Here is a 21602-nt window from a genome sequence, read left to right as displayed (position 1 = left end):
TTTCTAATACCAGTCCATTTCTTGATAAGGCTGGTCTTCTAAAGGGTCCTGCAACCCCCCCCCAATATTTTCTAACTCCTAGCCCCTCAGAATAGGGCTTAGGAAATGACCTAGGATGCAGAGGTACTGTCAGTGCCGGCATCCGCATCAGTTGACGTGGTACCGGCTCCAGGTCATAGGGAATCAGAGTGGGGCTGGTGCCACCGACGCAGAACCTGATGGACCCCCTCTAACCTTACAGGGCCCGAAGGCTCATGGGGAGGGTCAGGCCGCCCAAAAATGAGGTACATGGCCTCATAGAACTCTGAGAGTTGGGGGGGGATCGCTCCGGCTCGCGGAAAATTGGGGAGGCACGGAGTCAACCCAGGCGCAGGTCCTGAAGAACGAGGCCTAGAATGCCGAGACCCCTCTGTAGTGTCGGCCGATGGACGGGGAGAAGTCTAAGCACGCTTCAACTTCTTGTGCTTCTTGTACCTCTTACTGAGTGTCCTAATGATTTGGAGTAGGACGAAGAGGACTTGGGACTCCTGGACCGTGAACGATACCTCCTAGGAGTCATGCGATGTGGGGCTGACCGCCTGGCCACCAGGAGCTTTAGGGACCGCTCCCTCAAAGCTTTCGGAGCCATGGCCTGACAATCGGAGCTAGACTTTGACTCGTGGTTGCGCTCCAGGCACCACAGGCAAACCAGGTGCGGGTCCCTCACCGTCATGGTGCTGTAACAGGCGCTGCACGGTTTGAACCCAGAAGTCTTCCTGACAAAAGGAAAAAAAAAGTCTGTCAAAAAGTGGCAGAGGGTACCTCTGTTCACTGATCAGCACTTGACTGGTGCGGAAAGAAAGGAACTGACATCAGAGCGCTGAGGTGGTGCCTATATAGGTGACGTGGCGTCACTATGGCGTAGACACCAGCAATGCCACATGGAGCTGACCAATGCCACCTACCGGCGCGCAGGGTTATTGATCGAAGGAAAATCTTCCGGATCCAGTCTGATGCCTAGGAAATTCAAATGTAAGGAATCTGCGGCTAGATGTCTCTATAAGATACTGTATTTATAAACTAAATATAAGAAGCGGTGAGCTGAGCGGAAAACCTTCCCCTCGGTTACTAATCCTGGCACAGAAGATGATGTCTGTAGAAGGATGCAGGACAGATTTTTTCTAGAATTTAGGGCAACATCCAAGGTGACAGAAGGCCATGGGTGACAGAATTACCTGGCACGCTTGGTTGAGAGTGTAAGTCCTAATGAGCAATCCATTGAGGTAGTAGGAGACCGCCGGGCCGAGCACTTGGCGAAGTCGGTTGGTGCCCAGATCGAATCTTATGCTGATGACACCCAGCTCCTCTTTACCTGCACAAAGGGCTCCGACTTTGACGGTATGCGGATCAGAGTCTGTCTGGGGGCGGTCTTTGACTGGTTTAAACAGCACAGTCTGAAATGTAATTCTGATAAATCGGAACTGCTCTTCTTTGGCTGCTCTCCAGATCCTAGCTGGAAGGCCTGGTGGCCCCCAGATATGTACCCTACGGCAGACGCCTCTTCCAAGGCAAAGAACCTCGGGTTTCAGATTGACGACGGCCTTTCCTTTGGGCCTCAGATTCTCGGGCTTACAGGGAAATGCTTTGGCATTTTGAAAATGGTAAGAAAATTCCTCCCGATCTTGTCTCTGGAGCATAGAAAGACCACTGTGCAGGCCTTGATAGGCTCACACCTGGATTATGCGAACGTGCTCTATCTGGGACTGCCAAAATGTCTTCTTGCGCGCCTTCAGATGGTGCAGAACTCCGCCGCAAGGGCCATCTACGGTCTCCAGCGGAGAGTGAGTGCATCGGAGTTGCTTAAAAAGCTCCACTGGCTTCCTGTTTCAAAACGGATTACTTTCAAGGCACTGACTCTTGCCTTTAAGGCGCTCCACCATGTAGGGGCCAGATATATTAGGAGGCGCCTGGCCTTCTATGTGCCTTCTAGAACTTTGAGATCGGCCTCTTTGGCTATGGCTTCTGTTCCTCCCATCAGGCGGGCTAGAATTGGAGGTCGCTCCTTTCGCTACTTGGCACCGCGATGGTGGAACTCTCTGCCCGTCTCTCTAAGGAAAATCAGCAATCTACTGGCTTTTAGGAAGGAGCTGAAGACTTGGCTTTTCACCCAGTAATTTTCCTGCTCGCCCTTGCATCTGCCCTGGATTTTCTTTCTCGGGTTTTCGTCAAAGCGCCGGGACACTCCTCGGAGTAGCCGTGCGCTATAAAAGATCCGTTTTAACATAACATAACATACTGGATAGCCTGGTTGAGGCTAAAGCAGAGGGCCTGGAATGGTGGCGGTGCAGATACCCAGTGATGCAGAAAAATTGGGATCTTGAAGTAGGCTTTGATCTATCCATAGAAGCTACAAAGTCACCTCTTTTGATGAAGGGGCGATTTCCTTAAGAATGATATGTGTTGAGTCTGCGAAGATCTACCGGGTTCTACTCTCCAGATTATTTGAGCCCAAGAAAGAATCTGGGGTAAAACCCTTGAACTCTGTTTTCTTTCCTACTTGTCTGAGAGTAAACCTCCTTCTGCCACAGACTGTGGGGCATGTTTTAAATTCAAATCATGGCTTTGCATGGGTTATTTATAATGGCTACAATTCATTAGATGAAGATTATAAAACAAAGTGCGTTACATACTGATGAAATTCACTAGCAAATCTTTGTGTAGGTTGATGATAACAAAAACATGTTTGATTCATCAAAGTGGCCAAACTCCTTCACCACAGTGAACACATGGCACATGTAAACATGCTACTGAAGACAGATTATTTAGAGGTTTTTGCACAAAAAGGGAAAATTCAATGTGGGCCTCTGTAAAAGGAGTAGGAATGCCTGTTTTATAAGATTATTTGGAAGTTAAATGCAGGGAAATACAGTGTGGACTTAATAAGCCCAAGTAGGGAATCTTTTAAGGTAAAGATATAGGCTGCAGGGCAACCAATTAATTGTCTGATGTTTTTAAATATAGTCAGTGTCATGCTTCATCATCGGGCCCCACCAAAGAGGCCGAGTGCCTCTTTGGTGTGCTGCGACGCCAGAAGACTGCGGAGCTGGTTGTGTGAAATGGGCGTGTTTTTGAAATTTGAAATTATGATTAGTGGCAACACTCGTGAAGGGTACACATTGAGAAATGGAGAACAAATTAGTTTGGCATATAGTAAAGAAATTAGCATTTTTTTTCATTTTCAGAGGTATTTTAATATCGGAACAAGTTTCCATCTACAGAGCTATATGGCGGGTGCTTATTGGTTGAAGCTTCTCGAACAAATGTGTATCAAGTATATTTTCCATGAGATTTTAACATGTGCACAAGCTCACGAGGTAGAGTGTGGAAGCCATAAAATATATTGTTGAACAATCCCCAGTATAAATATACATTGGATTTTGTTCAGGGGGGAGTAATAGACAAACCTAGATAGAGCTCCAAGATAGACAGTGAAGGTAAAACTGTGCCACTGAAATGTTATTAAAAAGAAAGGACCGTGAATGTGCATTCGGAACAAAAGGATTCATGCTCTAAAGAACATTTGTGCACTTTAGTTTTCAATAATAGCATGCAGATTTTTTTAAATGAAATGAATTAGCCTCTATATGACAATATTTTTTATGAGCAATGGTTTAATAAAACTTTTATCTTATATTTTAAATGGGACTTTGTAACAATTGTTCATGAAATCATCATAAGACAAAATGTTTAAACCTGGTATTTATAAATGTAATTATTGAAGCCGAGTAATGCACTTTATCTTCAAAGTTGTTTGTACCGTGATAACAGCGAATTGAGTGTTTCTTTCATGTCTATGCTGAATGCTTAACGTGTTGCACATATGTATATGTTTTCAAAATGGCGTTTCGCTAGTTTGGGAAAGGCTGGGGAGCCAACCAAAACGTGTTATGTGTGGAAACGTTGGATATGAATAAAAATATTTAAAAATGTTCATCCCTGTGGAGTGTCGGAGTCTGTCTGGAGAAAAGTGGGACAGACACATGTTGAAAAAAAAAAAAAAATAAAAAAAAAAAAATATATATATATATATATATATATCCACAGATCAGGCTCCAAACTCGTAGTCCAATGGCGCTCTTGTCACCGGTGCTGACTTCAAAGCAGAGCCCCGCTTTCGTCTATTCTCCAAAGAGCTATCAATGATAGCATAAGTCAGCACTCAAACAAAGGATATATTTCCCAAATTTTCCTTTTATTGTTCAAAAATGCAGCATTCCTCGCATAGTACCATGCGAGGAATGCTGCGTTTTTGAACAATAAAAGGAACATTTGGGAAATATATCCTTTGTTTGAGTGCTGACTTATGCTATCATTGATAGCTCTTTGGAGAATATATATATATATATACGCGTTTTGCACCCCCTCCCCTTTTTCTCGGCCCCCCATTTGACGGATCACCCTGAAACTTTCAAGACAGCAGCTGAGGAAATTTCGAAAGGGTTCGTGAAACGGCACCAAAGTTATTGGCAAAACAAAAACACTTTTCCTATGGAAACAGTGCCCAAACTATAATTACTAACTTGCGACCGCCAGTAGGTAACATATATATATATATATATATATATATATATATATATATATATATATATATATATTCACTGAAAAAACCATAGGTTTCAGGAGTTATATAGTTAGGAATTAATTTTTAAAAAACCTTTGAAATTCACTCAAAAAACTATAAGTTTTAGTGGTGTTATAGTTAGCTGGACATTTTACTCATACAAAACCAATGAAATTGCTCCTATATAGTTAGTTGTACTAACTATATTTCGCGCACCCGCAATCCACTGCTGATGATGTCACATATTAGATCATTCATGACATGGTCAGTGACATCACTGATGACATCTCAAATGACATCACTGATGACATCATCCAGTGAATGTGGTTTGCTTCGTTATTTAAATATGCATTATATATATAGCAATTTACATTGAAGAATGAGTGGATATATATAAATAAATATTTGGATGGAGGATTTAGTAGCAGTGTAATTGACTGTTTACTTGACCAATTTATAATGTCTCACTAAATATAGTGGATAGTGACTAAACTGTGTGATTATCTGTATCACTTTGTCAGTTGTTGTGTAAACTGATTCTACAGTTGGTTACTAGCTATGTGAAAGTCTATATTAGTTATTGATTAGTTAACTGAGTATTTGTATGGGAGTGTGAAAGTGTGTGGTTCGGTGGGGGGTGTGTGACTGTCCAAAGATGTGTGAATAGTTGATTCAGTAGATATATGAAGTTAAAACTACATGTTCTAACAGTTTGGGTGAGGGAATCTCTTTATGGGTGTGGTGATGAGCAAATATATTTCTTAAAGGTACAGGTCCAACAAACTAGAAAAATAAAAGGCATTGTATGTGTCAGTTGTTGTATATAAATAAGTATACATAAGACACAATGATTGTGTGAGTGACTGTATGGATAACTGTATACTTGTAATAATGATTTTATAATTCACTAAGTATGACTTACTATCTAAATGAATAGAAGAAGTGGTGTTTGTATAAGTGTTTTGATAAGTAAATATGTAAGTATGATCCATTGTTTGCATAAGTGAGTAGGATGACTTCATATGTGAATAGGATGCGTGCTGTTGTTTAATGTCGATATAGATGTATAAGTATTTTTGATAGTGTTCTATTGTTCATTGACAGCATGTATGAGTGAATCAATAGGTAAGTGATTAGATGTGTGTATACATCTATGAATCACTGAGTGGATTTTTAGATACTTGTATTGCTGTGACAATGGATTTAAATATGATACTCTGTATTTTACAAACAGTGATGAAAAATTGTAATAGTGTATGAAAAGGTGTATGTGATTGTCACGTGGATGATGTCATCAGTGATGTCATCAGTGATGTCATTTGAGATGTCATCAGTGATGTCACTGACCATGTCATGAATGATCTAATATGTGACATCATCAGCAGTGGATTGCGGGTGCGCGAAATATAGTTAGTACAACTAACTATATAGGAGCAATTTCATTGGTTTTGTATGAGTAAAATGTCCAGCTAACTATAACACCACTAAAACTTATAGTTTTTTGAGTGAATTTCAAAGGTTTTTTAAAAACTAATTCCTAACTATATAACTCCTGAAACCTATGGTTTTTTCAGTGAATTTCAAAGGTTTTTTTAATTGCTAATTCCTAACTATATAAGGCCTGAAACCTATGGTTTTTTCAGTGAATTTCAAAGGTTTTTTAAATGCTGATTCCTAACTATATAAGGCCTGAAACCTATGGTTTTTTCAGTGAATTTCAAAGGTTTTTTAAATGCTAATTCCTAACTATATAAGGCCTGGAAACGACACTCCACCGAAAATGCACTGCAACTAATGCAACTTTGGAAGCCACAAGCTTCCATCAACAATCACTTATATCAAGCATCCCCTATGGGGAATTTCTTCGCTTAAGAAGAATTTGCAGTGAAGAACATGAATGGCAAAAACAGAGTAAAAACTGTATGATACGCTTCCACAACAGAAAATACAACCACCACATTGTAAACAAATGTTGGGAAAGAGCAAATCGAACGACAAGATCTGATTCCCTAAAACCGAAAGAAACCCCAACAGAGGCAGCGGAGGAACCAATCAGGCTAATACTAAACTATAGCAAGGAAACAAAACAGATAAACCAAATTTTGAAAAGAAATTGGAAGATCTTGCAATTAGATCCAGTTATAGGCAAAAAAATGGGCAAACACCCCACAATAACATACAGAAGGGCGAAAAACCTCCAGGATCAACTAGTCCACAGCCACTTCCAAACAACAAAGAAAAAGAAACATTGGTTACAAACAAAAGGTTTCGTGAAATGCTACAATTGTAAAATCTGTGAAATTGCCAAACCAACAACAGAAATCACCATGCCAAATAACAAGACCTGGCAGATCAAGGAATGCATCACATGCAATAGTAAATATACTATATACTATATACATGATCGAGAGCCCCTGTAAATTGAGGTACATAGGCAGTACCATCTGCAAACTAAAAAAACGCATTTTGGAACATGTACGGGCGACGGTGCATAAAGACAGAGGCAACGCAGTTGCTAAGCACATGGAATCGGACCATAATGGGGACTGGAAACAACTACGCTTCTGGGGAATTGAGACAATGAGCATCTCAACAAGGGGTGGCCACAATGAAAAACTTCTTTGGCGCAAAGAATCAAGACACATTCTAACTTTCAGAACTATGGCTCTGTTTGGGCTTAACCAATCTGAAGAATTGTATATACATCTTTGAGAATGAACAATAACTACTAACTGACCTCCCTATGCCATCCCACCTGCCATACTTTATTTTAAATATAACACTATTGTTTTTTACTCCCCTCACTTTTTCTCACTCTCTTGATATAGCTCACTGGTTATATGACACCGCTCCCAACCTTACAAGCAACAACTCCAATTCCTATTAAGGAGTAACAATGTTCAAATTTAGTTGTTTAGTGTTTGTTGTTCAAGAGTAGGTTAGCATTGCCTTGCCCACTGGAGGGCAGTATCTTTTGAGTTAAAAAGCGGTATCAATATTGTGGACATTCCCAAATCACCGTCAAATGGTCACCTTTGTATTGTTAATTGCATGTAATAATTACTTCAATAACACTGCTAAAATCAACCTGACGTAAAACTACCACTCCCAGAATTCCAACTGTCTGCAAAATATACCATGTGATTTGTAAAACGTCACGAACACACCCACAGGGGTGTTACCGGTATTGTTTGGTTTGTCCTTAAAACTTGTGAGCACTAGCACAAAACTGACCGTGATCAAGACAGCGGACGCTGTCGAAACGCGTTGGTTGTTTTTGTTTTTTGATCACCCCCTGGATTGATGAAATAAATAGAACTTCGAAACAAAGCGATTGACTCCGTTTTCTGCGACTCCAAACCTCCCCCAGGGCAGGGGAAACCTGTTGGAAATATATATATATATACACACACACACACACACACACCCACACACACACACACACACACACACTACCGGCGGTCCTAAGTATAACTCCCTACTGGTTGCCAGTAGGTTGTTATAGTTAGGATGTAGTTCCACAGGAAAAGTGTTTCTTGTTTTGCCAATAACATTGGTACAGTTGCACGAACCCTCTCGAAATTTTAAAACCAGTTTGCCTCTCACCTCAGCTGCTGTCTTGAAAGTTTCGGGGTGATACATCAAGTGAGGGCCGAGAAAAAGTGGGGGGTCCCAAAACACATTTTCTGCATGCAAATTCCCATAGGGTTTTAGACACGACTGCAAGCTAAACGGCAAAAAGGAAATACACCAAATTTAGCAGAACGGTAGCTGTTGTTTCACAAAGCGACTTTTTGGGGAATTGGTGTAAATCCGTTCAGATCTTTTTGAGATATTAAAAGAAATCCTAATTTAGATATCTAGGAACCCGTATTCTCCAAGAATCGAAAAGTCTCAATGCTCAAATCTGATTGGCTGCCAACACTTCAACCAGGAAATGTTGGCAGCCATCATGGGACTTGACCTCAGCCAAGTACCAGAAAAACATTAGGAAAGGAGGCAGAGTAGGAATACCCTGACCCCCTAGGCACCCCGACAGGGTCAAAAAAGCATTTTTGTTTTGAGCTTTTGTTGAAAAACAAGGCAGAAATGCAGATCTGACGAAAGTTTTAAAAAAATCAAATAAAGGGCTCTTGCGCTTGTTTTGAAATGAGCCTCCAGATGGCTAGGTTAGAAAAAAAAGGAAGGCGCACGGAGCATCCCTGGGGCCATATTAGCGAGTGCCACGCGGACCACCCTCCATGGGCTCTTTTGAGCCCTGGGGATCACCACTTCCCTAGGGCTTTTGTTAAAATAATGGGGGGGGGGGTACCTCACTCCATGCACTCCACACAATGTGCTCCATGCATAGACAATAGGTTTCCTGTCCAGGGAGGTGCCAGCACCTCCCTAGACAGGCAGATGTGTATTGGGACAGGGAGGGCTGCATCAGCAGATGCTTTTTGAGACACTGCCTGGGGCACACAAGGTGCTCCATGCATAGCCCGGTTCAAACCAGTTGCTGGGGCACTCCAGCCCCGCTCTGCCGCGAAACTGGACAAAGGGAAAGGGGTGTAACCACCCCATTCCCAGGGTCCACCCATAGGAGGGACCTAGCAGGAAATCCAGCCCCTTTGATCAGTATAAAGATAGGAGCTGTGTCCCCAGGACTTTAAAATTATCCTGGAACGAAACTCTGATATGAAACTCTTGGACCTTCGACGTTCTAAACCGACTGGAAGACTGAAGACATCTCCCATGTGGTCACGGAGTGACCACACTGTGCAAACAGGCACCACCAGTAACTTGCCGGTTTGCTTTGTCAACGCTGCTGCCGGAACCCGAAGACCTAGCTACTCAGGAACTGGACTTCCAGACTTCTCTGACTCCGATCCACATCCACAGCAAAGCTAAGACCTGTGGCGGACACGAGAGACGTGGTACCGGACTCCCTGGACATCCTGCACTTTGCTAACAGTGCAACTCCCGAGGCACCCTCGAAGTTGTGCACTGGGGTTTGAGAAGCCCCAGACCCAAGCGCCATTTGCACCGAAGCTCAGCCCTCCACACTCCACGAGTGCCGCGTGGGGCCTGCTCTTGCATTTCAGCTCAAAGCGTCTTCCCGGTTGCTAGCCCGTTGACTAGTGAGCCCCCTGAAGACAAACCTTTGAATTTACACCACTGGCCTGGTTGCTCCAGGCTTGCTCCAGCTTCCCTGCAAAGGAGAAGCTCCCCAGACCTTGCTGGTCTGACCCGAAGCCAATCTTCATCTCCTGCGTGGATTGCGTTTGCCAAGGCTTGTTGGGTCTAATTCGAATACCGACACTGCCGCCAGATCCTTTGTGGGACAGCTCGAATCCAGCTCCTGGTCATCGTCGATGCCTCCTGGTCCTTGTGGCTGCAGAGACAAGCTTCACCTGATTGCATCTCGACATCGCCTGGTTCCTTCCTGGTCACTGGCTAGTAACCCAGACTCTGTCCCCTCTGCTTTCAGGTTCTTCACATCTTCGATCCACCCGGACACTTTTCTTCTGGTCACCTGCAGCACTTCTTTGCAGCTCTCCATAGGAAATAGCGATGAAACCCGACACGAAAAGACACCTAGGCACCCGGCTTCCCTGGGTGAGGTAACTCGAGTACTCCGGTGCTCCCGTGGGTGTCGACTCTCAAAGTGTCCTAGTTTAAAAGGGTTTTACCGTAGTCCATCTGGAAGTGTCCTTAATCAACTACTTTGTAACTTTTACGTTCCCATTATAACTCTATGGTAACTCGCGACTGTGTTTAGACACTGCACGCGTCTCCCTTGGGCCTCCTACTTCCAATCCCTTGGTTGTCCAGTGTAGCCCCAGCGATTCTCTAGGTCCTAGGCCTATTCACCATTCCTGAAGCGGTTCTTACTTAGTATATGGTTTGTGAGGCCCCTAGGGCAGAACTGTGTTTTGTGCAACTTATAGTATGCTTAATGAGTAACTTGTGATGTATCTCGATCTCTGACCTCATAAAGAGTGCAGAGGGGTTGTGTTAGAAATAAATACATATATATTTGATATATACCTTGTGTGGTGTCCTTCCATTTGGTATTCAAGTGATTATATATGGTAAAACAGCCGTGCCAACTGTACCTCCTGCTGACATCCTGACCAACAAATGACACACATGATGTCACACTTTACTCTCTATACTTGAATTAATCATTCCTACCCATCTCTACCAGCGTACATGAGCTTATCCTGACTGTACTAGTTGTACATTAATCAACCACCTTTATTTAGCGGACCATACATTTTTTCTTTTGACCCCCAATATGGCCACCACGCAGTACTGTCATTTTCCCACTGCGCAGTATAGTAACCGATTAGATTCACATTGTGGTATTTGCGCAAATTATCTAATCTTACCCATGATTTACTTTTTGCGCTCCTGTACCTTCCGTGACATGCTGTGTATCTTTCTCACGGTACTACATTACATCCACCAGATGGATACTCCTTCTCCGTATTCGCCGCCACGACTTGGCCGAATATGACATTTTCTGCCCAAACTACTCCTACTTGGTTTAACTGGACCATTCACGCACTTATTTCACCACCAATATGGCCGCTAACCAGCGCCATCACCTTCCCTCCCGCACTGTTCCAGTGGTCGGAAAACTTTACACTGCGACGCATGCGTGTAGTCCTGCTGAGGCCCCGCCCCCACGCGGACTCGGCGAGATTCGGGCTACTAATACCGCTCTTGAATCCAGGGCGTTGACCAGCTGCTCTGTCCTGACCAGACGGTGGGGGTAGGTGTTAGCGGCTCCGACCGCACGCTATCCGGGTAAGTGGCTCGACTGACTGACTCAGGGCGTTCTGCCCCCCTTTGTTGACCGTAGGTGGTATTGCGCATGCTTTGGGAGTGTTACCTACACGCCCATGTTTACCTTATGCCTCCAACCTACATACGAGCATGGCTTGGTCACCGGTGGCCTCGATGATGGTGTGGCCCATCGTCTCAGTGATTCCTGACCTTCAGCGCCCGTTGGGCTTGCGGGGTCACTTTTCGCTGTTTCGTGGTCCGCGCGCCAGTCTGGACCGCCGGGGTACCTCACCAGCTCCACTGATCGGTTCAGGCTCCAGGAGATAAACTAATGGCCGTTCGGGTGTATTTCCTCCGCATTAGCCCTTTCCTCCTCGCGAGTCTCAACACCCATGATGCTAATTTCATTATGGGTTAATATAGATGACGGTGTGTCATCAACACTGTCTTGCTCCCCTCCCAGGTTCCTGACCTTTACGTGCAGGTCCCACTGGAGCAGACTGCGGGGCATCTCACGATCTCCCTTAGGGTAAGATCTCTTACATTGTGCCCCCCTTTCTATGAATTTTAGTGTTCCTTAGCCTCTCACTTTCTATCTTCTTTGTGCGTGACATATGACTGTGCGCCCCACTAAGTAGACACAGCTTAATGTCAATGCAACCACTGTTCTAACCAATTGGTTTACTCTTCCTCTTTGTAAATACGAGTATGTCTTTTCTATGTGTGTCGTGTGAGTTTGACAGACAAACAGATAAACTTTCACGATGTTCTGTTATGTTTTATCCCTCCAGGTCACTCATACTGAGCAGGATTTCCTTGCCTGCCCCTTTATGACCTCATGGCATAAGGTTGTATGACTACAGATTTTTAAACCTTTACACCATTATTCTTCACTGTGTAGTACGTCCCACTTTGGGTCCTGATGAAATGCCGCGTAGGCATGAAACATGTTGACCACACCAGGGGGTTGTAGATATCTTGCCCAACATTACCAGTAGCAACTATCTCCCCTCCCACCTTTTTTACCAAGGGCGCCAGCCACTCCAATAAATTCTATTGTGGACTGACCCACCTTTTTTAATTCACCTCACCTCCTACGACTACACCCCTTTTCTTCCCCGCACACCCGCATGCACCATATGGCAGGGATTAAAGATCTCCGTTAAAGAGCCCCCTTGAGGGTGCCCGCTGAACATTGCAGCGCCAGTTCAGCGAGGAGCAAACCCATATGATGAAGCATGACATCTAGCTTGCTAGGTGTGTGAGGGTTTTAGTCCCAACAAGGGGATTCCCCCCTCTTTGGCTTTTCTTTCTTTCTCTCTATACACACTACATATCGACATACTCTACCTCCTCTCTACCCCGTCTGGGGAACTTTGTACATTACATTGTGGCTAAAACAGCTGGCTTCACATGCTCTCTGAAGTTTTAGCCTAAGACTGCTGGTCCACACTACCACTAGGATAGCTGGCCTATAAGGTTGACTTACCAACCACCATCAATAAGGTTGTTTAGCCTGGTGCAAGGTGCCCACTAGAATAGTGGACATCATATGCCAGGCTAATTTCTCACATAACTACCTTTAGGGTGTCTACACCCTCCAAGTGACCACGTGCTGTGGGTAGGGGAATTACCCTGACCCTAATTGGCCAATTCCCTCTCAAACCACGATGGAGGGAAATGAAAAGTGGGCTCCATATCACCTGCCCCATATCTTAGCGGTGCAGCTGGCTGAATGGGGGACCCACCTCCTAATTTATCGAATTTTATCACCTGTCCTCCTGCCAAATGAGGAACAGGAAAGGGGGGTGGCGTCCTCCACTATCTGGAGATGCCTGGGTCGCATTTCAAAGGCGGCATTGACGTTTCCCACTCCGAAAGGCCGGCCTGGACTGGAGGATGGGTGAAGCACCTCTGCCCAGAGCAGGCTTTGCTCCAGGCCTTTGAGAGCACTGGCCCTCACCTCACGACGTCATAAACATGCCTGGCGGTGGCAGACTAGCTAGGACTGGTCAGAAACCACACCAACACTTTTTAGGTTTTCAGGGGACCCTCTATCGGGTCTCCTGTGTGCATTTATTAATAAATCCAACACTGGCAACAGGGAGGATTTATTAAGACAAGATGTTTGGTACCAAACATCTTAGGGCAAAGTAAAGCTATCATGGAGCTAGGAAGCCCGTATTGACACGTATCCAGCCCATGTGCTCTCAATGGCTTCCCTGTGCCTTTACAATATCCAAGAATGGACTTAGATATTATAGGGTCATATCTGCTCATGCAGATATGTCCACCCATGGAATAAAGTGCACCCTGCCTTAGGGTGGAAGGTCTGCAGTAGGGGTGACTTACACATAGCTCATGCAGTGTCTGTGGGCCTTGAACACAGGGTTGTGTGCCATGTCGACTCTTCAGTTTCTCTGCACCAAGACTCACAGCCTGCAAGGGCAGTTTGTGTGGTCTTGGCGAGGGGGACCCAGGGTGGCACAATTTGTGTCCCAATGCCCTAGGTACTAGGGGCACCATTTACTATTGACTTAAAGGCGTGTCTGAAGTTGTGCCAATCGTGGTACAGTTTTAGCAAAGAGATCTGGCACTGGAAAGCTGGTGAGCAGGGACCCCGTGCACTTTCAATTTGAAATCACCTCATGCACCAGGCAAAAAGAGGGAGGTTACCATGTCAAAAGAGACACTTTCCTACATGACACTCACAAACGAAAGAGGATGAGACTAACCTCTCACTAGAGTGTCTTCGTCTAAGTGGAAGAACCTGGAAATATCATCAGCCATCTGAGAGGCCTGGGGCCAGTTCGAACCAGGAAGTAAGAACCAAAAAAGTATGGTCTCAGCTACTTCATGGACCAAACCACAATAAAGACTCCCCTCTCAATGGCACTCCAACGCTGCTTTCTGGGGAGAAGCCTACTAGTAATGAAAGCAACAGGCTGGTCATGTCCATCATCATTGGTCTGAGATAGGACCGCTCCTATCCCATGTTCAGAGGCATCAGTCTGCACTTTGAACTGCTTGGTATCATCAGGAGCTTTAAGAATGGATGCTGAATGCATTGCTTCCTTCAGGGTGTCAAAAGCCTTTTAAAAGCCCACTGCCCAGTTAACCGTTTTGGGCATCTTTTTGGAGATCAATGCTGTGACGGGGGCACAAAGGACCCACATCCCATCACAGACCTCCTGTAGTACCCAGTCAAGACAAGGAATGCCCTGACTTGAGTCTAGGTGGTTGGAGCTACACCGTCCAGAAGGGTCAGGATCTTGGGTTGTAGGGGTTGAACTTGGCCTCCACCTACAAGGTGGCCAAAGTATACAACTGTGCCGTACCCTATCTGGCAAATGCTTGCCTTGATAGTGAGGCCTGCACTCTGCAGTGACTTTTAGGACCTCCCCAAGCTAGATCTGGAGATCCTGGCATGTGGAGATAAAGATAGCAATGCCATCAATACATGTTGCACTAAAGGACTCCAGCCCAGCAAGGACCTTGTTCACCAGCCTATGGAAGACAGCAGGGGCATTCTTTAGTCCGAAGGGCATCACGGTAAACTGATAATGCCCATCTGGAGGTGAGAATGTTGATTTTTCTTTGGCTTCAGGGTCAGACCTGATGGGAGATCAAAGGAACTGAGATATTTGGCTGCACCTAACCTGTCAATCAATTAATCAGCCCTAGGAATTGGATGTGCATCAGCTTTTGCCACAGCAGTGGAGCCCCCATAGTTAAAAAAACACCTTATTTCTTTCTTTCCATCTGGGAGTGAGGTTTGGGAACTAAAACAAATAGGCTTGCCCAGGCACTTATTGAGGGTTCAATGACACCCAATTTCAGGATCTTACTTTGTTCAGCATTTGACAAGATCAGACTACCTGTAGATTTTATTTTTGATAGAATGGCTTTCACCAGTGTCCACATCATGTGGACACCAGCTAGCCTGACCAGGGGTCAAGGAGAATAGCTCAGCAAACTGATTTAACTCGCCTGCAATCAGTCTGTAGAGCAGTGATGGTGTCCAGCAAAACCACTCCTTCAACTGAACCATCTTTAGGGTTGTTTGAGAGGAGGCCAGGGAGAGATTCACTCTCTGCTTACTGATCCTCATCTGTGACCACGAGCATGGTCATTTCAGCCCTGTCATGATAGGGTTCAAGGCAGTTTACATGTATGACCCTCTTGGGGTTCTTGCATATGTCAAGGTCCAAGTAGGTGACCTCCCCTTTTCTCTCCAGTATAGGGTAGGGCCCAGTCCATTTGTCCTAGACGGCCCTAGGAGCCACAGGCTCCAATACCCATACCTTATGCCCTGGTTGGAACTCCAACATGGCAGCCTTCTGTTCACACTAGAGCTTCTGGAGCTCCTAGCTAGCCTCAAGGTGTTTGCTTCCTTTTTTCACATACTCAGCCATCTTGAAATGAACGCCAAGTACATAATCTGCAATATCCAACCTAGGTTCTTTGAGAGGGCTCTCCCATCCTTCCTTCACAAGGCACAATGGTCCCTTACAAGATGACCAAACAAAAGCTCAAAGGGGATAACCCTTTGTAGTACCTCTCTGATAGCAAAAAGTAGGGATGGTTGCAAGACATCCCATTTCCTTTTGAGCTTTTCAGGGAGTCAACCAATCATACCTTTTAGGGTCTTATTAAATCTCTCAACAAAACCATTTTTCTGTAGATAGCATGGGGTAGTGAATGTATAAATCACTCCACATGTGTTTTAAGTGTGCAGACATGACGTTTGTACCTCTGTCTGATACTACCTGCCTTGAAAACTCACCCCATGTAAAATAAATACCAAGAAGGCCCTTTGCCACTGCAGGAGCAGTGGTAGTCTTTAGGGAAATTTCATCGGGATACCTGGTGGCATGATCCACTACCACCAGTATAACTCAGTTTCTCGATGATGTCTCATGGTCAAGGGGATTAACAATTCAATCCCAACCCTCTCAAAGGGTACCCCCAACCATTGGCAGTGAAATTAATGGGGCCTTTAGGTGGCTACCTGTCTTGCCACTGGCTTGACAGGTGCCCAGGAGTTACAAAACTCCTTCAACTTTTGGGGCATTCCTGGCCAGTAAAGGTGGTTCACCAATTTACTCTAAATTTTGGTCTGGCCAAGATGCCCAGGTATGGGGAATATCATGGGCCAAGGTTGGGAGTAACTCTCTAAACTGCTGAGGCACTACTCCTCTCGGGTGGCACCAGGTTTGGGGTCTCTGGCCTCAGGGACTGTGAGTAGCCCTGCTGGTGCCGCAATTCTGGTGCGATTTAAAAGTCCGCCGCGGCTGCTGTGCCGTTTGTGCGGAGGGCGGTTCCCACTATTCCCACACAATCCCTACTTCCGGCAGGACGCGGTCTAGTCGTCCGCCGGAAGGAAGGTATTTAGGCTGACATTCGACGGACGCGCAGCGGACTGTGAGTAGCCCTGCTGGCGCCACAATTCTGGTGCGATTTTAAAAATTGTGTATATTTTAATCTGTGTCAGTTTTAACCTACCTGCTGCTTTGCTCTTGTCTTGGGACCAACCCCGGTCCGCCGCGGCTGCTGTGCCGTTTGTGCAGCGGGCGGTTCCCACTATTCCCACACAATTCCTACTTCCAGCAGGACGCGGTCTAGTCGTCCGCCGGAAGGAAGGTATTTAGCCACACATGCGCCGGACGTGCAGCGGACGTGCACAGCAGGCACGCCTAAGGCAAGCCCGTCTGCGCCTGGCCCACTCCGAGCGCCCGGAATGCTGCCAGTTTTCACAAAAACAGGTTAACATATTCTAAGGAGAAACTCTACGCTCTCAATCAATTGATCGAGAGATGTGGTGTATGTCCTTTAAATGACAATGGCGGATGCCTTAGTGTCGGTTTTGCCTTCTCGACTACGAACACAATTAACGTAGCTACTTTGCCTACTGAAGTACGCAACCTGCGGTCCAAGACTACACTGCAGGGAGGGCTTGTCAATGCCCGATCATTGGGGAAACACAGGTATGAAATAGCCCAAATAATAGAAAATAGGATGCTAGACATGCTTTTTATAACAAAAACATGGGCCGATGCTGCTTCGGACCCGGACTTTATCACTGCCACTCCAGATGGATACAGTTTTGTAAAGATGGATAGGCCTATGGGTAAGAGAGGAGGAGGAGTAGCAATTATTTTTAGAGATTGCTTTGCTGTTACGGTCCACCCTTTTCTGTTCTCTGGCTGCGAAGCATTACATTTTACTGCCAAACTTAGCGCCAACCTTTCATTTGAGGGTATCCTTGTGTACCGTCCGCCTGGGACCAAAACCATGTTTTTAAATCACCTTGACGAAATGCTTGAAACAGTGTTAGCTAATAAGGAGTTCACCATTCTGGGTGATTTTAACTTTTACCTAGAGGACCCTGCAAATAGACTGCTATGCTCCTGGACACCTTGGGTGCAGCAGGGCTGTCTCAACTGGTTGGTGTTCCCACTCATGAAGCGGGGCACTCGCTGGATGGGATCTTCTCTTCTTTTCACAGGCTTAAATTTAAAGAAGGGATTCCACTTCCCTGGTCGGATCACTCTCTTATTAGCTTCATTTTTCCAAAGAGTTTTTTCCGTCAGGATAGTAAGCTTACGCTTCAGGCAGCCTCCTGCAGAGCCTGGAGTAAAGTGGACAAAACAGTTCATCGAACTAGACTGGAGTGTTCCGTTCCTCTGGGCTGCGCTAACGTGGACAAAGCAGTCAACAATTACAATAGTTGGTTATCTGATGCTATTAGTGTAGCGGTTCCTACTAAAAACATTTCGGGTAACCGGACGGCGCCATCAGCACCCTGGTTCTCTGATCTCCTTCGTAAGGAAAAACAGAAATGTCAACGTACGGAATGCCGTTGGCGTTTGAACTATCATGACTCCGACAAACAGGGTCACAGGACAGCTCTCAGGTCCTATAAAGCTCTTGTGATTACAGAGAAAAGCATATGCGAAATCTGCGAAATATTCTTCAAAAGAGCTGTTTGCAGTTATAAATAAACTTACGGTTCCCAAGGCACTGAATAAATTGGAAAAGTCAACAGTTTGTTGATGAAATGGCTTCTAATTTTAAAAGCAAAGTGTTGGATATTGTCTGCAATTTTAAAGATGGCCCAGGTGCTCAGTCGGTACCTAAAACGCAGGCTCTAGATATCGGCATGAGCAGGTTTCTCGGGCTTTCCCCTGTGTCGGCTGATAAGGTGAGCCACTATATTCTGGCCTCTAAAACAGGCTCTCCATTGGACCCGTGTTCGTCAGCCTTTTTGATAGAACTAGTGGACCTGGTGAGTCCTGTGTCGGCAGACATTTTCAACAGGATGTTTACTTCAGGCAGTTTCCCTATCAGTTGGAAGGAGACCTCTGTTCTCCCGTTACTTAAGGAACCTACCTTAGATACGTTCATTACATCGAATTATCGCCCCATTGCCCGCCTTCCTCTACCAGCCAAAATTGTGGACAAAATTATGAACGTCTAATTGACTCAGTTTATTGATAATAATGGGTTGTTGGACCATTCTCAGTTTGGCTTCCGTAAGGAACACAGCACGAGACAGCACTCATTAAAGCGACTGAAGAAATTAGAGTGGTAATGGACGGTGGAGGTACTGCTGCATTAATCTTACTCGACCTCTCCACCGCATTCAACACTGTTGATCATACTCTCCTGATTCACCGATTAAAAACATTGGGTGTGGATGGCATGGCATTGACCCTGCTAGCCTCTTTTTTGCAGGAGAGGAGATCAACAGTGTCGCTTGACGGGTTTAATTCGGAGCCTTACGTGCTGCCTTGTGGAGTTCCACAGGGAAGCTCGTTGAGTCCACTGTTGTTTAATGTCTACGTTACTGAACTTGCTCTGCTCGTCAGAGATTATTTCATTAACATCGTATGCAGACAACTCTCAGATTGTAGTTGCAGCTCATAAAAAACAGAACTCACCTGCTGTGCAATTCCATAACTGTATGGCCGCAATTAACGTCTGGATGAGTAGTCACTGCTTCAAATTAAACTCCGATAAGACGGAAGTGTTGATTTTTGGCAATCTACAACCTTCCTGGAGCAATCTCTGGTGGCCAGCAGAAATGGGCTTGCCGCCCATTCCAACGGCAAAGACTAGAAATGTAGGCGTTCTGATTGACAACAGATTGACGTTCATTCAACAGACCAATGCCATTGTGTCTGCTTCCTATTTCCTGATAAAAAAAATCAGGAAAGTACTTCCTTATATTCCTGTGGAAACTAAGGAAGTGGTCATCACTTCCCTCATACAGGCCAAGTTGGACTACTGCAATGGGCTTTATTTGAATGCCCAGAAGCAGTGCCTGAGGAAACTTCAGGCAGTTCAGAAGTCAGCGGCTCGCCTTTTGCTAAGCCTGCCCGGCATAAATCCATCTCAGAGGAAATTCGGAAGCTGCATTGGCTTCCAGTGGTGCAACGGATCAAATTTAAGGCGCTGTGTGTGGCCTTTAAAGCTTTGACACAGAAGGGTCCGTTGTTTCTGCAGGAGCTCCTCGTGTGGTACCAGCCAGCCAGACCGCTCCGCTCTACGGGTGCAAAACTACTGACAGTGCCGAAAATTCGGACCTTGCATTGGGGAGGACGGAGTTTTTAGTATGGGACTTCGAAACCTGTTGTCACCTGAAATTAGGAAGGCCAGCTCTCTTTTGAGCTTTAGAAAAAACTTGAAAACTTGGTTGTTCCAGTGAGGGGTGTTAGGTGGGGTTTGCTCATGGTTATAGCGCCGAGACACCATCTTTGGTATTTGCGCGCTTTATAAATATCATTATCATCATCAGTGTAAAGGAGTCCCTCCTCCCAATAGGTTCTATGGGAATGACTGACGCTTTCCTTTTCCTGATCAGCAGATTACTGCCTCTGGCTTTCAAGAGCTGGACCGGTTGTCTGCCCCTGGCACAGATCTTCCCTAGTGTGTCCCCCTTGGCCCTACAAGCTCGCTGTGTAATTTCTAAGATCTTGGGGCTCAGTTCTGGTTGGGGCTGACAAGTCTTAACCCCGAGGAGTGGAGGCTTGATCTGGTGTCTGAATAGAAGTTGGTTTCCCAGACTTCTTGCCCTTTCTCTTGGAAGGTTGGTCCATATTTTTAGGCTCCAACACTTCTTTTTCACCCTGGGTACAACATTATGCTCTGGTTTGTACACACAGGCTGCATGCTGAGGACTCCAAATCATAGCCAAGCAGACACTGTACAGGAATTGCAGACTATCCCATCACCCTTTTGTGGCCAGTAACCCCTCCATGTTCTAAGGACACCAAAGCCATTGGATGTACCTTAGCCTGATTGTCCGCATTGAGGACTGTGTAAGTCTCTTCAAGTTAGCACTAGTCTGACGACACCAGTTGCTCAGTCCCAATGGGGACACTGGCACCAGTATCTTGCAGAGCTTCAGCTTTAACCCTATTTATATGTGGCTGTTGTCTGTATTTTTCCAGATTACTGGGCCAGAAGGCCACTCTACCCTCTGTGACTAGAGTTGCCTCAGCAGGCTTTCCGAGATAGTCAGGACCCACATGCGATCCTATCTGGAGACTTACCAACGCATTTACTGCAGGTGTACTAGAGGCATTGCTTTTGTTTCATCAGCGTGGTTCTCCAGTTTGGTGTCCAAGAGCCTTACAATCTTGACACCAAGCCTTTTTGGGATCCCAGTTCTTACCCTAGTACCCACCCGTAAACTGTGAGGAGTTTCTGGGCCCTCCCTCTTGAGCAGGTTTTTGAGGGCCTGTAGAAGACTCTTTGCTTTTATTTTTTTGGTCACCATCTTTCCCTTGTTTTTTCCCCCTCTTTTTTTTGGTCACCCCCACCAGAGTAGTCTTGGTTACCCTTGTTTTGACCCAGTGGTCTGCCTTCTTCCCCCGACTCTAGAGGAGAAAGTGGACCTAGGTCTATCCAGATGTTGATCTAGCTTTTCATTGTAACAATTACTCAACAGATGCTCCTTCATGATTAAATAGTAAAGCCCAACATAATTGTAATTGTAATTGCCATTTATAGAGCGCATTATCGCCTTCAGGTCTCTAAGCGCTATGAGAGAGAGCCCTATCCTAGCACGTGGGGAGATAACATCGGTAAGATTGAACCCCAGGCTTCCGAAAAAAAGGACGGTCTTTAACTTCTTCCTAAATGGGAGAAGGGCATGTTCCTTACGTACATTCTCCGGCAAGTTGTTCCAAATTTGGGGAATGGAGGTTGAGAAGACTCT

This window comes from Lissotriton helveticus, chromosome 5_2 (assembly GCF_964261635.1).
Source record: "Lissotriton helveticus chromosome 5_2, aLisHel1.1, whole genome shotgun sequence".
NCBI lineage: Eukaryota > Metazoa > Chordata > Amphibia > Caudata > Salamandridae > Lissotriton > Lissotriton helveticus.
The sequence above is the reverse complement of the archived record's forward strand: the minus strand, read 5'-3'. Positions refer to the sequence as shown.